Below are 14,772 nucleotides of genomic sequence, written 5' to 3'. Positions count from 1 at the left end.
CTATCATATCTGCCTCTACCCCTTGGCAGCGCATTCCAGGTACCCACCAATCTGTGGGGGGGGGGGGGGGGACTTGCCCTCACATCATCTTAAAATTTGCTCCTCTCCACTTAAAGCTGTGCCTTAAGTCTTTAACATTTCCACCCTGAGAAATAGGTTCTGGCTGTCTACTGTATCTATGTCTCTCATAATTTAATATACCTCTTATCAGTTCTCCCCTCGATGCACTAGAGAAAGCAATTCAAGTTTATCCCAGGTAGAAAAAAATGCTGGAGAAACTCAGCGGGTGAGCCTCACCTGCTGAGTTTCTCCAGCATTTTTGTCTACCTTCGATTTTCCAGCATCTGCAGTTCCTTCTTAAACATCAAGTTTATCCAACCTCTCCTTATAGCTTATACATTCTAATCCAGGCAACATTCTTGTAAACCTCTTCTGCACCCTCTCCAAAGCTTTCGCATCGTTCCTACACACAGGAGTCCAAATGCAGCCCAACAATTTTTTATAAAGCTGCAACATGACTTCCTGACTCTTATACCTAATGCCCTGACTAATGAAGACAAGCATACCATACACCTTCTTTATCACTGTGTTTACACATGTTGCCACTTTCAGGGAACTATGGACTTGGACCCCAAGATTCCTCTGTACATCAGTGCAGTTACGGATCTTGTCGCTTTGAAAATATTTACTATTGTGAAATGGGATAGAAAAGTCCCTGAATAAATTATTTGACAATGACCGGATACTTTTGTTTTGAAATGATGCAGGTTGCAGAGGAAAAAATATTTGCCAGAAAGATGGGAGGGTCTCATGGTCCGATGCATATTTAAAAATAGTGGATTAGATATAAAATCAAATGGGAATGATGACGATTGCACTCCTTTACTACCTCGCTGAGATATCAGCCTGCATTATAAATTTAAATCCCTGGAGTGGTTTTTGAATTCATAACCTCCTGATTCAAGTAAGAGTGCAACCCTCTAAACCTAGGCTGGCACCTAATTTATAAGCAATCCAGATTTTCCCATGGAATCTGTTTTGAAGGGTAAAGTGAGGATGTGCCGGAAAGGAAGTTTAGATGCTTAGTGAAAAGGTAAAGAAAGGACTTTTCAGCTTTTGTGTGTCCTCTGCACCTCATCTCAATACTATACTGCCAATACAATTCTGTTGAAATGCGTTAACTTACTTCATTGACGAATGCAGCATCCAATTAATGCATAACAAGATCTCTCAACAAGAATAAACAAATAATAAATCCATTATTGTTGATATTGGTTGGGACAAGATGAAAATGTCCTTATTTGTTATTTTTGAGATTATATATATTGGTCAAGGTATGTGCATCTGTTAACAATGAATACTGTGTGCATTTTTTCCAATTGTTCAGTTAATCATTAACTTTAAAGAGAATCAGAGCATATTTTTAGATAGTATTGACATCAATGGGCATTTTTCCAAGTAATAATGCCATTTAGCTTAAATTTCTGCCTGAAAGCATTGCTGTACTACATATTGTTCAAGGTACTGCAAGTCAATTTTAAATTTGTTTGAACTGATTTTCTTTAAGTAACTTTTCAAAAATAGTAATTTATGGATTCAGAGTGTGATACATGCATGCTGTCATTTTGGACAGTTTATTTGAACCATTTTTTACAGAGCTAAGTCATGCATTATGTTACTGCACAATTGTCTTCCAGTTACCGTATGTGTCTGAAATGTTTATTCAGGTATATAGGTGTACATGCATTTTCACTCCAAATACATCACCTAAATGTTAACTGCACTGAAATCTATAATGAAGATGGGACAATGCAATGGTTATGAAAATTGTGCATGTAAACCTAAAGCTGCTTTTTTGTATTTTTCTTTTTAATTTTGTTCCTTTTCAGTAAGTCAATAAGCTAGACTGAACATTTCTATTTGGCTTGCGTTGCTCCCATGAGTATTTTAGAGGAAGAAAATAGGGATATTGATTATAAACCTACTTTAGCTTTCCTTTCTAGACATACACAGAATGTTGTATAATATTTAGAAATTTTAAACTACATATCCACAATCAATCTAAATGTTGGCATTTTAATACAGCTAGTTACTTCTGTCAAATGAAGCATTGCATTTTTTTGATGATAGGCAAGGAAAGATACAGGCTAATATCCTGCTAAATTTCTATTACTGCACATCGATATTTCAAAAAAAAATCAGGGAAGCATGCAGATATTTATATACCAGTGTTAGTGAACTGTAATGTACCAAACAGAGTGTGTTTCACTTGTACAATTAATTGTTCAATATAGACCAAACTGAGTGAAATAACTTTGTATTGTTGCTGCTAAAAAATACCTTTTTGTTTGAATGCTGCTCTTGTGGTGTGATACAATTTCTTTATTGTAACTTTATAAAACTTTATAAGAACGTTTTGGTCAAGCCTTGTTACAGCTTTTTTACCTGTATCAAGAACTTGCTTCAAACAGATTTATTTCCCCCCAAAAAAAACAATTTACTAATGAAATGTAATTTGTGGCCAAATGAGACCTAGAAACACAAAGCCTTAAAGGATGCTTCTGTTTAAACATATTATACGTTGTCTGTGAATTGTTTTTACATGTGTAATAAAATTCTTAAGAGATTCTATAATTGTTAGGTGTTTTAATTTTCCAATTAGATATCAATGTTGTACCAATTTTTTATATAAGGTCCTATGTTCTAGTCAAGTATAGAAAATGTATTACCTATGACACAATAAAAAATGCCTTGATTTAAATTTTTTTTTAATTATATGTCGGAGTCATACTGCGTGGAAACAGGCTCTTCGGCCCAACTTGCCCACACCAACCAACATATCCTATCCACACTAGTCCCACCTGCTTGCATTTGGCCCACATCCCTCTAAACCTGTCAAAATCCATGTATCTGTCTAAATGTTTCTGAAACATTGCGATAGTTCCTGTCCCAACATCTCTAATAAGCAATTTTAATTTGCTTGGTAGTACTTTTTCTCTGCAGTGCTTTCAGTGCAAAATGTTAAAAGTGTTAAAATCTTATTTTATTCTTAAATCCTGCTGTCCTGTCAAATAATCTAATGGAACTAGTTTCAGGCTAGCCTAGCTAGGCCCATTTCTAGTATAAAACTGAGGCAGAAGAAATTTCTTCCCAGTAACATGCTCTAGTAGTCAACACTTATAGATAAATGGGGCTAGCAATTTGGATGCATGGAATGAAGTGTGAATGGTGAGTTGCGGTACAACTGGAATTAAGGAAAAGCCTTCACTTCGATTGAAAAGTAAGCTATAGAAAGCTTGACTGCAAAGTAGAAGGGTAGATTCATTCAATAGTGCCTGCAGTAGCAATTGGGTTAGTGGGGAGTTTAGGAGGGAACAAAATTTGGGTAGCAATGAACAGTGTCTACTTTTATTTAGAACACAGGACTGTTCCAACCAGATTCAAGCAGGTATATTTGAAAATGCTTTCCATTGAATGCAACCTGCAACAGGTGTTTGGGTCAAAAGGTAGGTATAAAGTGCTGGAGTAACTCAGCTACCCGGGCAGCATTTCTGAGGCAAATGAATAGGTGGCGTTTTGGTTCGGAACCCTTCTTCAGACTGAAATGGGGTGGGGGGGGGGGGGGGGTACGGAGGTCGAAGAAGGCCAAAACAGATCAGGGTCAGCAACAGATGACCACGGGTGGAGGCCATAATGGCCCATTGTTCCTAGGGAGATATGGTTTTTCTGATTGTAGCAGGAACTCGACATCTCAGGACAAGCTAACTATGCAGTGATGGCTTGAACCCTTGAGCCGTAAAGTGACACACACTTGCCTACATTGACATTGTATGCTGATCTTTATAAAACCTTTACCAGAAATTTTAATAATCAATATCTGCTTTACATGTTCTCCACGCTGCTGCCTGACCCGCCGAGTTACTCTAGCAATTTGTGTCTTTCCGCAGTTTCAAAATCTGTATTCTTCCTGCTGTTTCCGCTGTTCCTTGTTTCAAAACCTGTATTCTTCCTGCTGTATAGGTGATAGTTTAGCACCACAAAATGGATGTTGACGTTACTTCTGCATGTTTATATCTCTTCATAAATAATTTATTTCCAAGTTTAAATGCTTATTTTTATTTGATACACATTTAACCCACATTTATAATTTGAAATGTTATCATATCCCTCCAGCTGTATAGTATTCCTCACACGTGCAGTATATAGTACTTAATGGCACTGTCCTTATCCAAGCATAACATTTTCCAATTATTTAGATTTGCATTGCTCAGCACACCGAATATTGTCAAGCACATGCCAATCATCTTTTACACTCAACCATCTAAATGTACCCATTCTGTATCTATTAATAATTTTCCAGTTGCATTGTAAGTGATTCAATTGGGTAACAAGTGGTATAAATTTCATTTTGATTCAATTTGCTAAAATATTGGTCAATGCTAACCTTAAGTATATTGCCATGAAAACTAAAAAAAAATGTACATCAGCATTACATTGAAGAGAAGCAGACTACCTAGACATTGGGGGGAGGGGCAGGGTGGACATCTAGCTTTCACAAAAGTGCACGTGCAATGCCATTTATATATAGTTTCTGCCATTAAACGGTGATGCTTAGCTGACGAACAGCAGTCAGACGTCGGTATTTCAGGTTGGTTCACAATGTTGCGCTAATACAGCTGCATAAGGTGACTATTAGTGGAGCTTGTATGTGAATGAGATAATATGTTATGCTGCTGCTGTGGGCAGCTTACTGGCTTAACCCTTTGGCCTTGCCGTTTTAAGTGATGCTTTAAGCATAATCTACGTATTTTGTTTCTTTTTCTTTTTGTCCCTTCTGCCAATAAAACACTGGGGGAATTTTATTTCCCATGCAGGTTGTAATATATTAAGGGCAGTGACAGCACTCCTTTGTATTCTTGATTTAATAAAGTAATTTACCTTGACGTTTGAAGATATATTAACATGTTAAGGGTGGTATGTAAGTGCTGCAGGAGAAACAACTTCTCCAAGTATGTAAGTACTTCTATTTGGAACTTGGAATCATGAAAAACATCAAAAATGGATATCATAAATGAAAATTGCATGTTCATGTAAGCTGGGTAAACAAATCCTAATACTGGCTACTGCCTGATTCTACCAACAGGGGGCTCAGGGTGCCTAGGATGTTGATTCTGTTATATTGATGAATATTAATCTTCAAATAATTTAATGTGTTTAATTGAGCATGCATAATGTATTATAAACCAGATAAGGATATATTAAACCAGATATATTAAAATTCAGTGAAATTGCGAGCTGATGACAAATCTGCATTTTATTTAATCTAGGTTTTCCACTGTTTTCATTGAAGCCAAACTCTACAAAGAAATATTTTTAATTTGAATTTAAGTGCATTAATATATACCATGTGACAAACTTTTATATTTTGTCTCAAGAATCTCCTTTGGGCAAAAGCAAAGCTGAGTCACTAATCACAATTGACTAAAATGTAAAAGCAGCAATCAAAATCAAAACCTGTGACCATTTAAAAGGAAAACGGTGGCTATGAAATTCAGTTCCGTAATATCTGTTACTTGGCTGTTGTTGCTGTTGGGTTTCGTGCATTTTCTGCACAACGGGAGTCTGCATTGATCGCGTGGTTTGTGGCATCTGATGTATTGAGAAGGGCCATTTGTGAGAAAAATGCTCTTAACTCACTATTGGTGCCACCGAACTGAAATGGCCTAGTAAATCACTTGGTTATACATTAAACCATGTTGCTACCGATTGGGGTAAAACTAAACAGACAGCCACATTGACCTAGGCCAAATTCAGAGACTGCAAAGAATTTCCGGTCCAGTCAACCTAGTAAATATCTGTGAGGAGGTAATCAACTTGGAAGAACTGCCCATAGATTATTGATGTAATTAGTCCCATAGAATTCTAATTTGTAAACAAACTCATGGGAAGCACAACTCATTACAATCAAGCCATATAATCAATCCTGCCTGTGTGGAGTTTGCATGTTGTCCCTGTTTTCCTCCAGGTGCTCCAGTTACCTCCCACATCCAAAAGACATAGAAACATAGAAAATAGGTGCAGGAGTAGGCCATTCGGCCCTTCAAGCCTGCACCGCCATTCGATATGATCATGGCTGATCATCCAACTCAGTATCCCATCCCTGCCTTCTCTCCATACCCCTTGATCCCTTTAGCCACAAGGGCCACATCTAACTCCCTTTTAAATATAGCCAATGAACTGGCCTCAACTACCTTCTGTGGCAGAGAATTCCACAGATTCACCACTCTCTGTGTAAAAAATGATTTTCTCATCTCGGTCCTAAAAGACTTCCCTCTTATCCTTAAACTGTGACCCCTAGTTCTGGACTTCCCCAACATCGGGAATAATCTTCCTGCATCTAGCCTGTCCAACCCCTTAAGAATTTTGTAAGTTTCTATAAGATCCCCCCTCAATCTTCTGAATTCCAGCGTGTACAAGCCGAGTCTATCCAGTCTTTCTTCATATGAAAGTCCTGCCATCCCAGGAATCAATCTGGTGAACCTTCTCTGTACTCCCTCTATGGCAAGAATGTCTTTCCTCAGATTAGGAGACCAAAACTGTACGCAATACTCCAGGTGTGGTCTCACCAAGACCCTGTACAACTGCAGTAGAACCTCCCCGCTCTTATACTCAAATCCTTTTGCTATGAATGCTAACATACCATTTGCTTTCTTCACTGCCTGCTGCACCTGCATTCCTACTTTCAATGACTGGTGTACCATGACACCCAGGTCTCGTTGCCTCCCCTTTTCCTAATCGGCCACCATTCAGATAATAGTCTACTTTCCTGTTTTTGCCACCAAAGTGGATAACCTCACATTTATCCACATTATACTGCATCTGCCATGCATTTGCCCACTCACCCAACCTATCCAAGTCACCTTGCAGCCTCCTAGCATCCTCCTCACAGCTAACACTGCCCCCCAGCTTCGTGTCATCCGCAAACTTGGAGATGTTGCATTCAATCCCTCATCCAGATCATTAATATATATTGTAAATAGCTGGGGTCCCAACACTGAGCCTTGCGGTACCCCACTAGTCACTGCCTGCCATTCTGAAAAGGACCCGTTTACTCTTACCCTTTCCTTCCTGTCTGCCAGCCAGTTCTCTATCCACATCAATACTGAACCCCCAATACCGTGTGCTTTAAGTTTGTATACTAATCTCTTATGTGGGACCTTGTCGAAAGCCTTCTGAAAGTCCAGATATAACACATCCACTGGTTCTCCCTTATCCACTCTACTAGTAACATCCTGGAAAAATTCTATAAGATTCGTCAGACATGATTTACCTTTCATAAATCCATGCTGACTTTGTCCAATATCAGCTTGTGGGTTTGTAGCTTCTGGCCTCTGTAACAATTGCCCTGAATGTTTTCAAAGTGGATGTGAAAGTGGGATAACCTAATGTGGACAGGTGATCAGTGGTCAAAATGGACTTGGTGGGCTGAATGGCCTGCTTTCATTCTGTATCTCTAAACCAAAGCTCATTTGGAGAAGTTGTTTCTCCTGCAGCACCAGAGGATCAAATCCTCCTGACCACTACAACTTCCCCGTCAGTGGTCCATTGCTTCATTTCTGGCCATCACTTTGGAAAATTAAGCCTGGCTATGCTCCTTCTTCCTGCGTATAGACAGCAACAGTGGGTAGCACGGTGGCGCAGCAGTAGACCTGTTGCCTTACAGCGGCAGAGATCCGAGTTTGATCTGGACTACGGGCGCTGTCTGTATGGAGTTTGTATGTTCTCCCGTGACCGCGTGGGTTTTCTCCGGGTGCTCCAGTTTCCTCCCACACTCCAAAGACGTACAGGTTTGTAGGTCAAATGGCTTTGGTAAAATTGTAAATTGTCCGCAGTGCGTAGGATGTATTCCCCTACCCTACAGTCTTTCCTCAACGCCTTCCCACGGACCTAGCACAATGTTGGCTTCCCGACATTTCCAGGTGCTGTGAAACTGTTCGGTCACTGGTGGTCGGACCTGCTTAGTCCACTGGGTCCGTCAGCTGTTCATGAGTTTCCTAACGCATATAACTTGCTATAAGGCCTGTTTCCTGCTGCTGTCAATCTGGCTGCAGGTTTCAGCTTTAAAAGGTCACAATGTATGTATACAAGTGTTCACCTGCACGCTGCCTTCAAACTGTCACCTATTCCCTATGCCATTTTTTTTTTTTTTTAAAGAAACTATTTCATTAGTGACCTCCCTTCAATCCTTAGGGTCCAGAAATGGGGTGTATGCTCATGATTCTACAATATTCATTTGCAGTTGCAATCCTGAGCAAATTAAGCCGTCTCTGCCTGCACGTCTGCAAGAAACAAGACTTGGACAACGCTAAGATAATGACTAATAAATGCCAAATAACATTTGCATACCGTAAACTCGACAATTGTCATCTCTAACAAGAGAGAATTTAACATTTCTTGGCATTCAATGAAATTTTCATCTCGAAGTCCCCCACCATCAATATCCTGTAAAGAAAGACCCATAATGCTGTAGTAACTCAGATGGCCTGGCAGCATCACCGGCAAACTTAGATAGATGACGATTTGTGTCGGGACTTTTCAATATCCCGTTGCTCACTATTGACCAGGTCCGATAGCTGACTAGCCATATGATGGCTGGGTATCCTGAAGCAAGAGACTTGCCTTTTGGCAACTCCAAATCCATGTCACAATCTATAAAGCACTAGTCAGGACTGTGATGAAATATTTTCAATTTCCCTGCTACCTCCACTGATTGACTGCTTCAGTCTTTGCTATGGAAGATAAAAGTAACGGAATTAGGAACTGGAAGGGAAGAAGCAGCCTGGGAGTTCTGGTAAATTCCGAACACCAGGTAGTTGGTACTGAGCAAATTGTGGGAGCTGTGAGCTGATATGTGTCCAGGTCCTATGGGCTGCATTCTAGGATTATATTATGGGCGGCACAGTGGCGTAGAGGTATAGTTCTTATCTTCTACTGCCAGAGACCTGACTACGGGTGCTGCCTGCCCAGACTTTGTAGTTTCTCCCTATGACTTCGTAGTTTTCTCCGGGTGCCCCAGTTTCCCTCCCACGTCCCAAAGTCGTACAGGTTTGTAAATTAATTGGTTTCTGTAAATTGCCCCTAATGTGTAGGATACAAAAGTGGGATAACAGCTAATGTGAACGGGTGATCGCTGGTCAGCGTGGGTTTGGTGGGCCGAAGGGACTGTTTCCATGCTGCATCTTTAAACTAAAATTATAAAGGAACTGGTTAGTGAGAGAGCTGATTTTATTTTAACTCATAGTTCCTTAGGTTCAGGAAAGTGTTCATTAGATAAGAAAATGGTAAATGTAGCTCCGTTCTTTAAAAAGAAAGGATGACAGGAAGAAGGATACTACAGGTCTGTTAGTTTAACAACTGTCATAGAGAAAATGTTAGAAGCTGCTATTAAGGACACTATAACAGGGCACTTAGAAAAATGCAGGCAAATTTTACATGGCTCTGTGAAAGAAAAGTCCTGCTTGACCAATTTATTGGAGTTCTTTGAAGAAGCAACATGAACTGCGGATAAAGGAGAGCCAGTGGGTGTATATATGTAGACTCCCAGCACACATTTGATATGATGTGGCATCAAAGGACATTGTAGAAAATAAAAGCTCATGGTTTTGTAGGTAATATTTAGCATAGAAACAAGATTGGCTCACTGGAGCCAGAGTAAGCATAAATTAATCTATTTCTGACTGGAAAGATGTATTGTAGGAAGGAACTGCAGATGTGGGTTTAAACCGAAGATAGACACAAAAGGCTGGAATAACTCAGCGGGACAGGCAGCATCTCTGGATGGAAGGGATGGGTGACGTTTCAGGTCGAGATGTAAGATGTAATGACTGGTATGCCGCAATGATTGATACTGGGGCCTCAACGTATTGCAATTTAGATAAACAACTTGGGTGAAAAAAAGAGCTATGGTTGCTAAATTTGTTGATATGCCAGAAAGTCGTCAAGTGCATACCGACTGCCAAACAACTGATTTATGCCAATACTCTCCGAGATCCCATTTCACCCTTCACACATTCCCATTAACTCTTCCCAGATTCTGTCACTCTTTAGACTTTAGAGATACAGCACGGAAACAGGCCTGTGATCACCCCATACACTTGCACTATCCTATACATTAGGGACAATTTTCAATGTTACCGAAGCCAATTAACCTACAAACCTGGACGTCTTTGGAGTGTGGGAGGAAACCAGAGAAGCTTTTGCGCAAAATTTGCTGATGGGCTGCATAGTTCTTACCGTAGAACATAAAGCATAGAATAGTACAGTGGAGAAGTACATGTGCATCTCTTCTGCTGCATTTGGTGCTCCTGATGTGGCCTCCTTTCCTTGGGTAAGACCAAGCGTAGACTAGCTGACCGTTTTGCCAAACACTTTTGCTCGGGTTCGCTAAGTCGTGCTGGATTTCCTGGGTGCGAACTATTAACTCACCATCCCATTCCCATACTAACCTCCAATGCCAAAGTGGACCAAACACAAACTGGAGGAACAGCACCTCATATTCCGCTTGTGTAGCTTATATCCCAACTATATGAATATTTTCTTCAATTTTAGGCTACACAAGCGGAAATGCTTTTTTTCCATCCTCTCTTCCCAGTGCCATACCTGGATGCACTCTCTTTCCTCTTCCCCCTGTCTCTTTCTACCTATGTTCCTTCATCTGACTTCAGATGACATGCCTCTGTTATCTTTATCTCCTTATCTCACTCTTTGCCTTTTCATCTCTAGCTTTTGTCCAAACATTTGCCAATCAAAAACCACCATTGCCTGTTTCCACTTATCACTCACCAGGTTTTGGCCAGCCGCCGTATCTCTTCCAGCTTTCTTCCCCCACACTACAATCAGTCCAAAGAAGGGTCCTGACCCGAAACGTCACTTATCCATGTTCTCCTTCAGCCCACTGAGTCCATGGTAGCCATCGATAACCCATGCATGAATTCTATCTCCTACACATTAGGGAAATATACAAAGACTAAATAATCTACAAACCCACATATCTTTGGGATGTAGGAGGAAACGAGAGTACCCAGAGAAAACCCACATGGTCACGGGGAGAATGTACAAACTTCACGCAGACAGCATCCATGGTCAGGATCGAACCTGGATCTCTTTCGCTGTGAGGTAGTAGCTGCGCCACCCACTATGTTAATGACACTTTTCTTGAAAAATATATCGGTCCACCTGTAGCTCAGCAAATAGTCCTCCAAAACAGAGTGTGTGAATGGCAGCAATGTCCAGATGGGTATTTCTAAATGCTGGTTAGCGCCAAGGAATTTTTTTTTTTTTTAAATTAGCTGCTTCTTCAGTATATTGGACCCTGAGCTACAATAAGGTTACATTGTCTGACTTGATCCTTTTCTAATATAATGTTTGAACACACATTTTCCATCATGATTATTTAAAATAAACCTTTTACTAACACGCACACTCTAAGGGCAATTCCAATGCCTTGATTAGCCCTCCATAAAAATGTTCAAACCCTTGTTACTAAGGTAATATATTCTCTTAATGTATGTTCTAATTATCAAGATCAAGACAAATATTAACTAACCCAACACAACCCCTAGACATCCAGTAGATTCCCTCAAAGTATATTCATCTGCTAGATTACTACTTTTTTGGCTAGTATTATCTTTGGCTAAAAGGAACAGGCAGATTACCATGTTTCAAGATTGCTGCCAATGAAATGCTAAGTCACTCACCACTGACAAAGCTTATGCATACTGCTGGCACTGCCTGTAACATAGTAATGCAAAAGACGTTGCTAATTAACATCCCAAGTGGGATGATGAAAAAAAATCTGCAAGTACGATTGGCTTGCTCTTGCAGAGTACCATGTTTACATGTCTGTTGCGCTGCTGCAAGTAAGAATTTCATTGTTCCATTTCGAGACATAAGACAATAACAAGGTCTGGACTCTTGACTCTCTTGAGCTGGCTGCTCGGAGAGTAAGGGTCTTATAATGGAGACAGAAGAGACTACAGTTGCTGGCGTCTTTAGTGAAAACAAAGTGTTGGAGGAATTCAGCAGATCAGACGCAATCTATGGATGGACGACATTCTGGGTTGGATCTCTTCCTCAGACTGATGGAGTAAAGGAGGGATAGCTGGTCGAAAAAGTTGAGGAAAAGTGTGGAGCAAGATCTGACACGTGATAGATGAAATCAAGTACCACATCTGCAGTTGCATGGGAAAGTGCCTGGAAAGGGAGGGATGAGTGAACCAAGGATTTATGGAGAGAATGGTCTCTACATGAAGCCAAAAGGGTTGGGAATAGGAAGATATTGTGGCGGCTCCCAAGGGTCGGGCCATTTCCACTATCGAACCCCTCGGCACGGGAATGGATGAGTCCGGGGGCGGCCCTTAGCTACAGGGATAAAGGGCAAGGGTGTAGGTACAATCTCTCTCTTGCCGACTCGTCTGGTCAAGAGGACAGCGAATAAAATACCTCCCGAAACACCTGGCTCCTCGCCTTCATTTCAGGATTATCGTCGTGCTACAATATGACTGATAGTGGAAGCTAGCAGAAATAATGGAGAATGACATGTGGGATGCTGAGGCTGGTGGGCTGAAAGGTGAAGAACAGGAATCTCTACCACTGTTCTGTTCAACGTGAGAGAGGAGAGGGAGGGGGACAACTGAGTGGAAGAGACACAGGCTCGGACTCTATTCCTTGGAGTGTGGGAGGATGACGGGTGATCTTATTGAGGTATACAAAATCAGGAGAGGAATAGATCGGGTAAACTCACAGTCTATTGCCCAGAGGAGGGGAATTGAGAACCAGAGGACATAGGTTTAAAGTGAAGGGGAGAAGATTTAATAGGCGCTGAGGAGTAACTTTTTCACACAAAGGGTAGTTGGTGCATGGAACAAACTGCTGGAGGAGGTAGTTGAGGCGGGTACTATTGCAATGTTTAAGAGACATTTAGATAGGTACATGGATAGGACTGGTTTCGAGGGATATGGGCCAAATGCAGGCAGGCGGGACTAGTGTTGATGGGACATGTTGGTGGGTGTGGACAAGTTTGGCCATTGGGCCTGTTTCCACGCTGTATGACTGACTATATGAATGTCTAAACCTGTATCATTCATCTTTGTGCATTTTTCATGAATTGGGGCATTCTAAATATTTCTTCCTCCTTCTGTTTCTGTTTTCAGGAACAGTAATGTTTGCTCACATTTTTTTCCATCTGATAGCATCTCCGCATACAAACCGGCTTCTTTCAAAGTGACTGGTGGCCTTCATCCATTCCCTTAACCTCCAGGGATACGAAAAACAGCTACCTGGTGGCGCAGTGGTAGTGTTGCTGCCTTACAGGGCCAGACACCCAGTTTCGATCCTGACTATGGATGCTGTCTGAACAGTTTGTACGTTCTCTCCATGACCCGTGGGAGGTTTCTCCAGGTGCTCGGTTTCCTCCCACACTCAAAAGACGTACAGGTTTGTAAGTTGTTTGGCTTTGGTTAAATTGTCCCTAGTGTGTAGGATAGTGCTAGTGTATGGGGAGATCGCTGATCGGCACGGACTCATGGCACGACTGGCCTGTTTCCATGCTGTATCTCTAAAGTCTAAAGTCTACAGCCTGATGTAAGAGTTATCCGTCAGAAGCTCCTCTTTGTTCCCACAGTCATAACCGGGAACTATTATGTATTTTCCTGAATAATTTTTTGTACCTCCTGTACTAAAGAATTTTTTCAGAAGTCCATTATTTTCCTGAAGCACTAATATTGGGACCTCTTTTGGGGAAGGTGTGACCTGTACAAAAAGGACGGGTTGCACTTGAACCTGAGGGGAACCAATATCCTGGCGGGGAAATTTGCAAAGGCTACTGGGGAGACTTTAAACTAGAATGGTTGGGGGGAGGGACTCAAATAGAGAAAGCTAGTAGACAGTGTGTGAGGCAGGAGGCAGAGAAGGGAAGTACTCAGACCCAACATGTAGTGCAGAAAGAAGAAACACATAATAAACAGAGAATAAGAGGTGGTGGGTTTCTTAAATGTGTATATTTTAATGCTAGGAGCATTGTGAGAAAGGTGGATGAGCTTAGAGCCTGGATTGACACCTGGAAGTATGATGTTATGGCAATCAGTGAAACATGGTTGCAGGATGGCTGTGATTGGAAACTAAATATTCCAGGATTTTGTTGCTTCAGGTGTGATAGAATTTGAGGGGCAAGAGGTGGAGGTGTTGCATTGCTTGTCAGGGAAGATATTACAGCAGTGCTTTGGCAGGATAGATTAGAGGGCTCGTCTAGGGAGGCTATTTGGGTGGAACTGAGAAATGGGAAAGGTGTAGCAGCACTTATAGGGGTGTATTATAGACCGCCTAATGGGGAGAGAGAATTGGAAGAGCAAATATGTAAGGAGATAGCAGATATTAGTAGTAAGCACAAGATAGTGATTGTGGGAGATTTCAATTTTCCACACATAGACTGGGAAACACATTCTGTAAAAGGGCTGGATGGTTTGGAGTTTGTAAAATGTGTGCAGGATAGTTTTTTACAGCAATACATAGAGGTACCTACTAGAGAAGGGGCAGTGCTGGACCTCCTGTTAGGAAATGAGACAGGTCAGGTGGCGGAGGTATGTGTTGGGGAGCACTTCGGGTCCAGTGATCACAATACCATTAGTTTCAATATAATTATGGAGAAGGACAGAATTGGACCAAGGGTTGAGATTTTTGATTGGAGAAAGGCTAACTTTGAGGAGATGCGAAAGG

Source organism: Amblyraja radiata, chromosome 7 (genome assembly GCF_010909765.2).
Source record: "Amblyraja radiata isolate CabotCenter1 chromosome 7, sAmbRad1.1.pri, whole genome shotgun sequence".
Taxonomy (NCBI): Eukaryota; Metazoa; Chordata; class Chondrichthyes; order Rajiformes; family Rajidae; genus Amblyraja; species Amblyraja radiata.
The sequence above is the reverse complement of the archived record's forward strand: the minus strand, read 5'-3'. Positions refer to the sequence as shown.